Below are 13,924 nucleotides of genomic sequence, written 5' to 3' on the forward strand. Positions count from 1 at the left end.
GGGAAGAAGGATGAGAGGGCAGAAGAGCTAGTAATCTTACATCTGAGGCTGAGATCATCACAGCAGCGTCAAACAAGTTGTCCAGAAATGCAATAGTCCTTGCTGTGGATATAGGACAATTCATTGAGTAAATTTGCTAATTCCGCAGTAATCCTGTTTAAATCCTTTCTGTTAATCTGTTGCTCTATTTCTTTCAAATATACAAGGTAGAAACATAAGAGTTGAGAGGAGGGGTTGCAACGCTTGGAATTAACCATTTCTCAGCTGCATTACTTTGTTAGTGCAGCACTGGTCTTTGCTGTTCACCTGAGGACACAAAAATGGCATAAAGGTGAATGCCAGCTTAATGCAAAGAAGCTAACTTCTTTAGTAACTTTCTGTTAAAATGTGACCAAAGCTACCTACTACTTTTCTCTGTTAAATACAGTCTCAGGGGTGTAGGGAAATTCATGAAATGCAGAAAAATGGAACAGTTGTCTGTAATCAAACTGTCCTATTTGACTTAGAAGGGAAGACTCACTTTTACTTCAGTAGCAGAATTTCACAAGAAATCCTGGATTCTAGTTTGCTCAAGTTGAGGGTCAGGGAAAAGATAGCTTCATAGTTTTTTCAGTCCCCTCCCAAAAAATATTAAGCCTGGTTGATAGCAAGTTCAACACGAGTCATCAGTGCCCTGGTCGCCACGAGGGCCAACCTTGTCCTGGAGAGCATCGGGCACAGCATCACAGCCGGGCAAAGGAGGGGATTGTCCTGCTCTACTCTGCACTGAGGCAGCCTCACCTCCAGTTTTGGGTGTGATAAGAAATATATAAAGCTATTAGAGAAAGAGCTTTGAAGGGAATTCATGTGTAATAAGTGGCTGGGGTCACTTGGTCTGTGCAGCCTGGAGGAGGCTGAGGGAAGACCTCATGGCAGTCTGCAATTTACTTGTGAGGGGAAGAGGAGGGTCAGACACTGATATCTCTGGTGACCAGCAGCAGTACCCAAGGGTGTGGCCTGAAGTTGTGTCAGGGGAGGTTTGGGTTGGACATTAGAAAAAGGTTCTTCACCCAGAGGGTGGCTGGGCACTGGAACAGGCTCCCCAGGGAAGTGGTCACAGCACCAAGCCTGACAGAGTTCAAGACATGTTTGGACAATGCTCTTGGGCACATGGTGTGACTCTTGGGGTGTCCTGTGCAGAGACAGGAGTTGGACTCAATGATCTTCATGGGTGCCTTCCAACTCGGCTTGTTCTGTGGTTCTATGAAGATGTGTTTGGAAATTTAGAACTTGTGCTTTGCCAGAAGTGGAACAAGGACTTCTGAAATAGGTCATGCTGTGCATTGGATTGTTTTAGCTTAGGGAGTTGGGGAATGGGGGAAGGAGCTAGGTTCCTGGATTTTTTTAGTAGCTGTAGCACATGAGATTAGTTTAAGAATAAGAATGTAAAAGATAAATGTTTCTTTTTACTATATTTTAGCCATTAGGAAATTGATTTCTTATCACCAAAACTTGCTGACACTCATGGCACTATATAAATAATATAAATATAAAAGCACTTGCTATTCACCATGCGTTGTATCATGTTAACTATGTGTGTTTTGAGTAACATTCTGTGTTATTTTCTTAGCAGTTCCCCCATGTGTCTGTCACTGCTTGTGTGTGGCAGCTGCACTGGTGCTAATAGGAAGATGGGAGTGTTTTCAGAATGGTCTGTCATTGCCACTGCCCCCAGTGACTGTCATCAGACGTTGTTTGCCTCTGGCTGACTGTGGTGTGTGAATGTCCCCATTTTTTGCCAGAGTTGCACAGAAGAATGTCAGTCAGCCTGATGAAGATGGTATGTGGATATAGATTGTTTGTGTGGCTTCCTCCTATAAACAATGCATTAGCTGAAATGGAAGACATGCTATTGCTCATGAGAATAATTGTAGGGTTGGCACATATGTCTTGTAGTGAACATCTAAAGCCCTAGTATATTTGATTTATCATGGAAGGTTAATAGATACTGTCATGGCTGATAAATACTTACAAGGGAAATAAAGCTTATCATCAGCCCAGCAAACAGAGATATTAAAAGTTCGATGTTTTGGAAATTAGTACATACAGAGGATGAGTAAGATACATCTGTTTAAAAGTGAGTGTAATAAATCCTTTAAAATTATTAAGAGCAGTGGTGGAGTCTCAATCACTGCAGTAGGATGATTTTTCCCAGTTTGAGGACTGCCCCTGACACCAGAATTTCTCAGAGACTTATGCAATTGGTTTATGAATGAGACTTGGCAGGGTCGTCATGACTCCTTGCTCTGTGACCTGAGAACTTAAAACACAAGGTGATACTTAACTTCCACAGTTGACAGCCTTAACTTTGCAGTGTAAATAAAATTCATATAAAGCAACAGCAGAATTTTTTTTTCTAGATTTGTTCAAAGGACAGAATCATTTTAAGTCAGAATTTAAGACAGAATCATTTTAAACTTGTGTTGTTCCAGGGGTCTTGGGAAGATGGGAAAACCAGTGCACTAATGGGGTTTATTAAAATGGCAAGCTCAGAAGAATATTATTGCTTGATAGCTTCTTGAATTTTTATTTTTTTTATGATTTACACTATCCATTGTTTTCTTGTCTATTGTTGGAGGTTTAAAACTAGCTTGTAAAATAGAGTTAAGAACGTTAGATTACTTTTCAAAGTTCTGCTGACATCAGACTTCTTGTGACTTCAGAAAATACAAAGATACATTTCTAAACGACTTTTATCAAAATGTAATTAAAACAAGGCTGTAGGTAAGTCTGGAGGTATTGTTAATGGAATACTTCCAAAGATGTCAAATGCAGAATTCTGAAAAGCATTTTTTCCTTAATTTTTGTATTTTAAAATGGACAAATGCTGAGGGAGGGATGTTATTTATTTTAGAAAACAAAAAGGAAGATGGACTAAGGAAGCATTTTCTCAGTGGTTTCAGTCTACAAAAAGAGCATCTTTCACCGAGATACTCAGTTTTCAATTTTTCATTCTTCTTTAGGAAAAAAAACCACATCATAGCATGTTTTTTTCCTCCATCAAATTATTAATTTCTTCAGAAAAGCCATTTCTGGTATGTGTTAAAAACCCTGTTAAAACTTCAAAGCCGTGACTGATTTTGCATTCACCCGAATGAGTGGGACTTTGCTCTACACAACCTGTGGGGATAGAGCTGCCTGATACCACTGGAACTGTCTCCCTTTGGGTTGAAACGACCTAGGGAATGGTGTGGTCTCCACAGTGTAATGAAGAGCATGATATAATGCCAGGAGCCTCTCAGGGATATGATGCAGCAGTGGGTAAGGAGGGAAGTTGTGGGGGGAGTTTGCCCAGATCTCCTAGTGACTGTGGGAACTCCAGGGCATCATTGCAGGAGTGGGGCAGGGACAGCTGAGGGGGATCAGACTGTTGAAGGGGGTCTGTCTTCACTGTGTGTGCAGAAACACAGCCTTACTAATGCTCTCATTTGCCATGAGAGAAAATAGCACTTGAGCTGTCAAATAAAATGTCAAATAAAATGTGTTAATGAGGCCCAAAAGCTTGTGGGTGTGAAGACTCTTGTACCCAAACCAATTCATGGCTCTCGTCTTCCTTACTGTAGTCCACTCATTACACATGTAGATGTATCAAGCTACTTTAAAATAACTTGATCTCAATTTGGACCTTGAATTTGAAATTTTGAGGGTGAGCCTAAGTATACTTAAAAGAAAAAACGAATCCTTTCCAGATGCTGAGCAATATGGACAGCATGTCTTAAACAAACAAAAGGTGGAAGCTTTGATTGCAGTATGAAATAACGCAACATACTTTACTGCACCTTCTGAACAGTGAGTTTTAAGTGAAATGTCTCTGTTTCACTGACAGCCAGAGCATCTTATGTGCTGAGGAGAAGATATTGGAGACTACAGCTCAAGCAGGCTGAAATTTCTCTGCTGGTTACTATGGCTTCTGGATGTGCTGTTGGCTGAAGCAGTGTGAGCATGTGTATCTATCTGTATGTTTAGGTTTCCAAAAAAGTAAGAAGCATTTAATGGCAGTAAAATGATATTGATAACCTGCAACTTTAGGAGGTGATCAGGTGCAGGACATTAACAGAGCATCAGTTTTTATCAGTTCCTCTGAATGACAGGTGGTGCAGGAGGAAGAGAGGCTGAAGCCTCTCTGTATAGCCTAGTGAGAAAGAGGCATGTGCATATGCAGAATTTTTCTATATCTGCAGTAAGAAAGGCACTGACACATACTTCTGCCAATTATTCCTAATTGTTTTGTTTGGATCAGCTGACTTGATCCAGCAGATGCTATTTAGCATAAGATGCACAAGCCAAATTAAACTCGCTCTCTCATGGTAACATTTCACTAGGCTGCTAGTTTTGCTCACTCCTCTACAAGCACATTTTGCTGTTTGCACTTTTAAGATATTTATGCATGTTTATGCTTCAAGTGATCCTTGGGACCTCTGACTTAGGTCATTAAATAGAGAATACTTTTAAGGCCTGTGTAGAAGGGCTGATATCACTTCAGCAGTATGACAGGCGATAAATTGTAAGTACTGACATAACTACATATTAAAAGAGATGTCTTTGTCCCAGGAGGATTTCAGAATCTTAAAAAACATTGCACATTTTTAAATGTCCAGCAGTTCCAACCTTGACATTCTTTGTATTAGATGGGAAAAACTTCTTGAAACCATTAACTGATAGTACAGAACCCTTATAATTATATTTAGCTAAGGATGCATGTGGATTTTTTGAAACTTCATTTAATTAACTTTTCTATTACTCTCTTATTTAACACTTGTAACAGTAATATAAAATGATGGCACCTCCTATTGCTCTGTTTAGCATTTCACTGAAATAAACAGGATTTTTGGTGTGGACTATATGTGGGATTTTTTGAAGCTTTTCTTCTCATTAGCACTGATGACTGAAGGAGGCTGAGTATCTCAGAAGGCAAATCTTCCTGGAAGCACACAGTCCATGACCTCTGGGAGGCCATTACTTCACTTGTGAATGGTGATACCCAAACCAGCTCTCTCCTGACTTTTGACTCAGTACTCTGCTCTTGGTCTGACTGCACCACTTCTTGCTCCCAGACCTATCTGTGCATCGCAGTTCAGGAAAATCTGGAGCCCACTTAAAATCCTGATCCTATTTTGGGACTCTCTCACTTCTCCCTATAGGTGTTTAGGCATATTCCAAACACATGTTTTTGGAATACTCCAAAAACTTGACGTTTGGATGCCTAAGTCTGCAGTCTGCTATATTTTGCTTTCATGAAGATTTCCTTCTAAATCTCATACATTATTAAGGCTGCTGAATTTTGTCACTCAGTTGCATTTCTCTCTACTTTTCTGAAACCCTCTGTTAACCTTGAGATTACATGCACAGGTTTAAATTTCATTAGGATAATACCTGTATCCAGTTGTGGGAAGGGAAAAAATTAATTGCAGCAAATGGACTAAAAGGCCAAATCAAATACATAAAACTCAGAAGTGGGATGATAAAATATAAGCAATGAAATGTTCTTTTCACAGAACATACTTATTTTCTATGTTTGTTGCCTTGAGGAAAAGTACAAATAGGGTGATTGCATTTTCCTGATTGCTGGGGGGCTGATTTTTAAGCTGTAACATTGAAAGGATCACTTTCTTTTTTAATTAGAGGCAAACAAGAACTTGAGCTCCATCTTATCCTTTAAGATTGTAAAAGTTTGTAACAGCAGCATTAAAACTTCTCCAAATGGAAAATGGATGGGAATGTCAGGGTGTGGAAGAACCAGGAGGGATAACAGGAGATGAGCTATAGGAAAGGCATGATCTGGTGGCACCAGGGTTGACAGCAAATTTAGTTGCCAGCGCGTCTGTATGAAGTACGTTGGGACATCCAGAACAGGAAATGAAGACTAAACTAAATAAAGCAAGGGACATCCTAAAAAAACAGACAATCTAAAGAAAAAAAATATAATTCAGTGGTTTGGGTTGGTAGGGACTTTAAAGATCCCAACTCCCTCCCCTCCCCGCTTAAGTATGTATGCCACTCATTATCCCAGGTTGTGCAGAGCCCCATCCAACCTTGAACTTTTCGAAGGAGGAGACATCCACAACTTCCCTGGACAAAATGTGCCAGTGCCTCACCACTCTTACACAAAATAATTTCTTCCTAATATCTAATCTAAATCTCTTTTCATTTCAAACTGTTTGCTTTTGTCCTATCACTATCTACCCATGAAAAAGTCCCTCTCTCTCTTTTTTATAAGGCCACTTAAAGTACTGGAAGGCTGCAGTAAAATCTCCCCAAAGTCTTCTCTTCTCCAGGCTGAACAACCCCAGCTCTCTCAGCCTGTCTTTGTAGGAGAGGTGCTCCAGGCCTCCATCATCTTTGTAGCCTCCTCTGGATTCACTTCAAGACATTGTCCTTGTGTTGAGGGCTCCAGAATTGGACACAGTAATCCAGGTGGAGTCTCTCAGGTGCAGAGCAGAAGGCAGAATCCCCTTCCTTGCCCTGCTGCCCATGCAGCCCAGGACGTGGTTGGCTTTCTGTGCTGTGAGCACACATTGTCAGCTTTTTATACGTGTGAACCCCCAAATGCCAATAAGAGGTGATGGTAAGAAGGACAAACCTTCTTCAGCAGCTTCCAGGTAAAAAGACTAGATGCTTTCATAAGCAAAACCTAATGCTTCATTGAAGTGGAACAGATATGAAGCTGTACAAGACTCCTCCAAAAGTAGCACCTGAAGGCTAACCTAGAGATGAGGAGATGGTGGGGGCTGAGTAGCTGGCATCCATTTCCTTCCTGTTGCTGCAAGCAAACTTGGCCAAAGCACTTTGTGGGTATAAGTAAACTGGATAATTTAACACAGAGCATGGCACTTGTAAGAAGGTAGGTCAGAGTGCTGATGTATATTTTAAAATAGAATTACTTTCCCCTTCTATAGGTGTTGGATTGAGTTTTACTGCACTGCTGCTAAAGAGAAGCAATGTTAATCACCACAAAGTCTCTGGCTTAAGAGTTCAACTACAGGTCTCCAAGTACAGTTCCCTTCCTTGATGTAAATTTGTGTGCTGTCTTGAGCCCATGAACAATCATGTATAGCAAAGCTCATGTTTATCCTCTAATTTGTTTACACCCTTCCCTGCAATTCCACTTCTATAGTGAAAAGAAATTCTGGCTATACCAGGACAGGTGATGGCCCTCTTCTGTTATGTATCAGTAAAAAATAGCTGGGAGCCTGGTTACCAGTTGAGAAGGCAGCTGCTTCACTGCTGAGATAACTTCCAGAATGGGTAGGGTTATTTGGTTTTTGGGTTGTTTTTTTTTTTGGTTTGAAAAGAGTGCTGAAACCAGGATAAAAGTATTCAAAAAATGTGAGAAAATGAAACCTTCCTGGTATTCTGAATTACTTCAATATATTACAATATATTGAAATGTATGCATAAAAAAGCTACAAGAAGGAAAGATTTGAAAAAAATACAAAGTTTCAGCTGCTTTGTAACATACTCTGGCTTTCCTTTTATACATATAGAAGGAATATATTTTGTTTATGCATATATGCACAAACAAAGGGTTTTGTTATTTTCTTGCAGTTGAAAACACTGACAAAAATTCCAGTCTGGAAACCCTTCACCAGATGAACTGAGATCCACACAATGTTACTTATCCTCCTTATCTCTATTTTCTTTTGTCTTTCCTGCTGAGATAAGGTTTCCAGGAGCAGGCCTGGCCACCATGCAGGGTTGGAGCAGTGTTCAGCGCACAGGAGCCTTTCTCACTGAGCCCTAAAGCACTACTCCAATAGCAGGCTAAATAACTAGTAAAAGGTGGAAGGAACCCAAGCCCAGCACTGTCTTTATAAACACCTTTATTGTGTCTTACTTTTGTCTTGGGAGGTTTCTGGAGTGTGTTGGTGACACCTTCCTGTACAGATGAATGGGCTGATGAGGGAAGATGCTTTTCTGGACCACATACTTACAAACGAGGGACTACTGTATGAGGATGTGAAAACTGTGGGCAGCTTTGGCTGGCAGCCCTGAGAGAGTGGAGTTCAGGATCCTGAGAAGAGGGAAAAAGGCAAAAGTCAGGGTTCAAGCCTTGACTCCAGCCGGTTTCTGCTTGGGAAAGTCCTCTAGAAGGACTTGGACTGAAGAGTCATTATGGAGAGCAAATTCATTTTCAAGAAAAACCTCCTGCAAGTTCAAGAATGGTCCATCTCCACATGTAGGAAATCAAGCAAAGGCAGCAGGAGGCCTGTGAGGATTAATAAGGAGCTTCTGACTAAACTCAAAAATAAAAGAGAAACGTATGAAAGTGATGGAAGGGAAAGGTGGCTGGGGATGGATTTATACACACTGTCTGAGCCTGAAGTGAATAGTATGAATTTTATTTAACAGTACATGTGAAGCAGAGATAAAGAAGCATAAAAAGATAAGAGAGGAAGAGAAAGGGAGTGACAGAGGGACAGATTAAGTTGAAAAATATCACCACTCCATGGATTCCAACAGCATCCAGTTGGTCTTCTTGTCTTCTCTATCATGGGGTCCTGCAAAACATAGATTCAATGGACTAATATACATTCAGCCTAGTGGGAGCACTCAGGTTCCTCCCCTGGTATCTTTAGAAAGAGAAAGAAAGAAAGAGAATCCATGGAACTACAGGCTGTTAAGCATCACTTTCATCACAGGAAAGGTGATGGAACAAATCCTCCTGGGACTAATTTCAAAAAACAGGAAAGATGAGAAGGTGATTTGGAGTAGCCAGTGTAGATTTATGAGGGTTGTGTCATGCCTTACCAAACAGATAGCCACCTATGATGAAATCAGTGGATCAAATGCCAAACCATCAGATTGTGGATAAAGGGAGAACAGTGGATGATGAGTGTCCTGTCCAATTCCGGGCTCCCTAGTAAAGCAAATGAGGATAACGGAGTCCAGCAAAGGAATCCAAAGATGATTAAGAGTTTGGAGCATCATGGAGACACAAGAGAGCATCTAGAGTAGAGGAGGCTTCTGGAGATCTTAAGGAATCTGTTAAGGATACAGAAGAAAACAAAATTCTATTTAAACCTTTAAAAAATGCTCTTTATTGTCTGTGTGGTCAAACACAGAAACACATTGCCCAGAGAATGTGAAGTCTTCATGCCTGCCTTTATTTGCCCTGCTTTGAGCAGGATGTTAGGTTCAGTGATCTCCATTCTGCCTCAGTGCCTCTGTACTATTTGAAATGACGAGGAATACAACTTACCACTAAACTCCTGATGAACTTTTATCAGGTAAAAGTAGCATCTTTTGTTGTTTTGTTCCATGCTTTCAATTTACAGTAGTTACAAGGGCTTACATGTAAGCCAATGCATATTAATTTAGGATCTACTCTTACAAATTTCCCAGCACATGAAGTTGGTGCTTCTGTGTGAGCACCATTAAAGATTGATAGTCTTCAAGAGCCAGACTTAAATCTACATGAATTGGACAAAAGTTTCAGTGATGTGAGCCATGTTTTTAAAGGAGATTCTCTCTGTGGAGGACAGGGTAGACTATTCTCTAAATTCCTACTGTGGGGATTTCAAACTGCCCCTCGTGGGAGGGGCATAATTCAGGTTACTGATTATCAGAAATATTCTAGCTTGATTTACACATGCCCATGTGTAGCACAGTAACTGACTCTCATCACACAAATGCTCTTCAGTACCTGAAGAGGGTTAAAACTGCTGTGCTGTCACTTTGCTCCAGGCTTTTGTTGGTAGCTCCATAGTAGCATTCCTGCAATGAGTGTGATGCTTCCACCTGCAGCCTCAGTGAGTGCTTTTACACTTTGCTTGTTGAATCTGAAGTACAACAAATTTCCTTTGGAACTGGCACATTTCAGACTAAATCTGTGCTGTATGATGCTTTCACTGCTGTCTGGCCTCAGGGACAAGCCGTTTTACTTTTCCCAGAGTATTACTGACCCCTCTGTTATTAGATTTTACCCTTGGCAGACATTCTGGTCCTTGCTTTATTGCTTTTTGAGTTGCACCGTGTTCATGTATTCCCAGGTGACTGTTGAAATACACTTGGTGTAAAATGCACTGCAGTCCATCTAAGATTTTTTTCTGCAGGCTCCAAAGGATAAACCTTAATGTGGATTTTATTAGGCTGTATGAATCTATATAAAAAAAATAACCTTGAGAAAAAAAATTATATCAAATTATTATTAATTTTTGAGCTTGTTGGAGTAGAAACATGTATTTGCATCTGTGCAAACTGACTGTGTTCACACAGGGCTGATGGATATGGAAGCTATGTTGGAATATGCAATAAGTAGTCAAGCTCGGTCCCTTTATCAGACCAAGGGTTACAATTGTAAGAGAACCACAAACTCTCACTCTTTTAACACAATGATTCATGTACCACTGGGCTGTTAACTGTGTAGCTAACAACTCTGTATTTATTCCATACCCCAGAATTATTTGGAATACAAAAGTCTGTGCAGAATGGCAAAAATCTCTGTGCAGAATGTCAATGTTTTGTATTTTTTTAAGTGGGTTACAAAATTATCTTAGGATCTATGATATTGATTTGTATGCATATGTGTATATATATATGCATACACAGAGATGTGTATTACCATGTCTCTGGATTATGCTGTCATTTTTATCATATTAAGTAAGATAAATATGATGGTGTAGGTCACTCCTTTCAAGATATTCAAAGCTACCAGATAAAATGTTAATAGCTCTGGTGTGAAAACCCTATGTCATTTTAGATGGCAATCTTTTGAATACATACATTTCTAACAATTTGAATTTTGGTCACCAAAATATAAGAAAATACATAAAATTATTAGAGAGCATCTGAAGGAGGGCAACAAGGATGGTGAAGGACCTTGAGGGGAGCCTGTATGAGGAGCAGCTGAGGTCACTTGTTCTGTTCAGCCTGGAAAAGAGACTGGGGAGACATCGCAGTCTGCAACTTCCTCATGAGGAGAAAAGGAGGGACAAGCACTGATTTCTCTCTGATGACCAGTGACAGGAGCCAAGAGAATGGCCTGAAGCTGTGTTAGGGGAGGTTGAAGTTGGATATTAGGAAAAGGTTCTTCACCCAGAGGGTGGCTGGGCACAGCCACTGGGCTCTCCAATGAAGTGATCACACCACCAAGTCTGACAGAATTCAAGGAGCATTTGGACAATGCTCTCAGGCACATGGTGTGACTCTTGGGGTGTCTTGTGCAGGGCCAGGAGCTGGACTTGGTGATCCTGGTGGGTCCCTTCCAACTCAGCATCTCCCATGATTCTCTGAATGTCTTTCTTTTGACAAAAGCTACTGCCTGTAGTTATCCCAGACAAGCATTGCAGATTTTGAAATGTATGTTGATAACAAGTCTGGTGCTCAATGTTGACAACCTTTGCTGTGGTATATGCCACACAAAGAGGAGTGGTAAAATCCAGGATGCAGTTATGCCTTCCTTGATTCCCATCAATGTAATTGCATCTTTAATTTTCACTTCTCTCAGAGAAAAAGGTGTCTACTAATGACAGAGAAATAGTGAGGAATTTCTGAAAATTATCACTGTAAAATCAGTTTCACTTTTATGTAGAGTACAACACGGCCTGTAATGCCTTAATTTGATGGAATTTTTAAAAATGTTATTATTTAAAACTGAGATGTATAGATTCATCATCAATTCTGCCAACTAAAATTGAATTTTAATAGACTGTTAGTATAGTATTAAAATAGAATAATGGATGGCAGAAAATACAAAAGTCAAACAGCATAGATATACATAATGTCACATGGAATTTCAATTATTTTTTACAACTATTTTATAAAGTTTAGAATGTACATATACCAGAGAAAGCACAGACAAATAGAAACACAGAAATATCAACCAAATTGCTGGCATGCCTTCATGTTCTTATTGCTTGGACAGAAGCAGAGTAAGGGCTCAGAGGCAACATCTGGTTGACCCAGCCGAACAAGTTACTTGGTGTCAGCTGAGCCCTGCTAACCACCTACCACCTACAAATGCAAGCTGGTGTGGTTTACATTACCTGTCATGGTCAGGCAAACCACATTTACATGAGACCAGAGTGGTCTCAGCTAAGACAGGTTTCACTGCATCCTCTCCAGGCTCAGTGTGCTTCCCTGGCCACCTCTGCCTGCAGGAGATCACTGAGTTGCAATAACCTGTTTGTGTGCATGAAAGGATCAGCTGGCATCATCAACAAAATCTTGCAGTGATCCTTTTAGCCATAACCAGCCCAAATTACCTGCCTTCTCCCAGGACAGTGCTGTGGCAGGGCTGCAAATTAATAATAGGTCCACACCTCCCCACCCCAGTGCCTTTGGAGGGCAAGGAGACCAAACCACTACAGATACATAGTTCCAAAAAGGTGGAGCAAGGCAGGACATTTCAGGACCATTTCAGCAGGTCAAGTCTATAAAAGGCAGCTCACTTTGAAGTTAGGAGATCTGGGTCCAGCTCTTGCTCAGCAAGATGCTTCAGTCCATACTTCAGCTCAGTGAATCATCCCTCTAGCTGCAAGGATCCCTCCTGCATGCTCACCCCACGTCTGAACACCTCACTGAACATCTCACTGGTTGCCCTACTGCCAACCCAGGGTGATTAAGCCTGTGAGGAGCTCATTGTACCAGGGTGCTGCTGGGCCAAGAATTTAGCCACATTCAGAGAAGAATTGGAGATTTAAACAAGTAACACGATTATCCAGAGCTATTACAGCTAATGCTAACAAAAACTCTGGAAGAGAGATAAAGCCTCATGCTTCTGGGTGTAGGCCAGCCTCTAACTACACTTACTAGTAGCCTAAGACCTCCAGTTACCGAATATCTGCTTTCAGGGACCTTCCAGGCACTGTTCTTTGACCAATGGCCATCATCAAAGGGTGAAACATGAGATGTAATTTAACCCTTTTCCAAAACACCAATTTTGTTATTTCTGAAATTACTAAATCCTCTCAGCCTGTTCTTTGTTTAAGCTCTGAAAGGGGAAATCTTCAGCTTTAGAGGGTAATGGTTGGAAGTACTCAAGTACTGGATCCTCTCAGGAAACAGTGGTGCTGTAAAGGCAAGAATTTACATAGCAAACACTACCAGTAATAGCAATAATAAGCTTGAATCATGCAAATATACTAAGTGATCAAACTGGTTTGCCTGTCAAGTTGTAGTCTTTTATGATGTCCATACCTAACAAGGCTAAGTCCTTTAAAATTTCTCTCCCAACAGGATAAAAAATGACAGCTTGTTTTTGGAAAGATAATTTATCTTATTGGGATAAAAAAATCCTCTTATGGAAAAAAGGTTCAAGGAAAATAATATATTTTTCCTCTCAAGTTACTTAATTCTACTTTGTGCATTTGTGTACACACACACACACACACACACACACACACACACACACATATACAAAGTTAAAATTGGAATTTAAAGACCGATTATAAAAGATTGCATAATATGAATGTTCTGGATTCTTTGTCTACTAAAGTCCAGCTTTTTGGATGGATGACAAAATTCTAATGCCATTTCAGTCCACACTTGGATAAGAACTCCATCAAATAATATTACAATGAATAAAAAATATGTTCTAATTTTATCAAGAACATCAATAAGTACAAAAATTATTCACTGATAAGTTGCACACAATATTAAAATTCTGTGGGTTTTCTATTAAAGCTGCTAAAAGAATCAAACACCTCTAGGTAATGGGTAGAGGTCTCCAGCTAAGCTGCCTATGTAAAATTTTCCAAAATACAGCGACAGTCATGTCAGTGGAATGATTTGATATCACTTATTTTGGAAAACATACAACTGTTGAGACACTGGCATTCATATGCTCTAATGCTGTTACGCTTTCATAACTTGTGATAATCGGAGTCATGAGATAAATCTGGATTTTTTGCATTTTAGAGTCCAGTTGTATGAGAAGAACAAAGCA

This window comes from Cyanistes caeruleus, chromosome 3, assembly GCF_971803275.1.
Source record: "Cyanistes caeruleus chromosome 3, bCyaCae1.hap1.1, whole genome shotgun sequence".
NCBI classification, from domain to species: Eukaryota; Metazoa; Chordata; class Aves; order Passeriformes; family Paridae; genus Cyanistes; species Cyanistes caeruleus.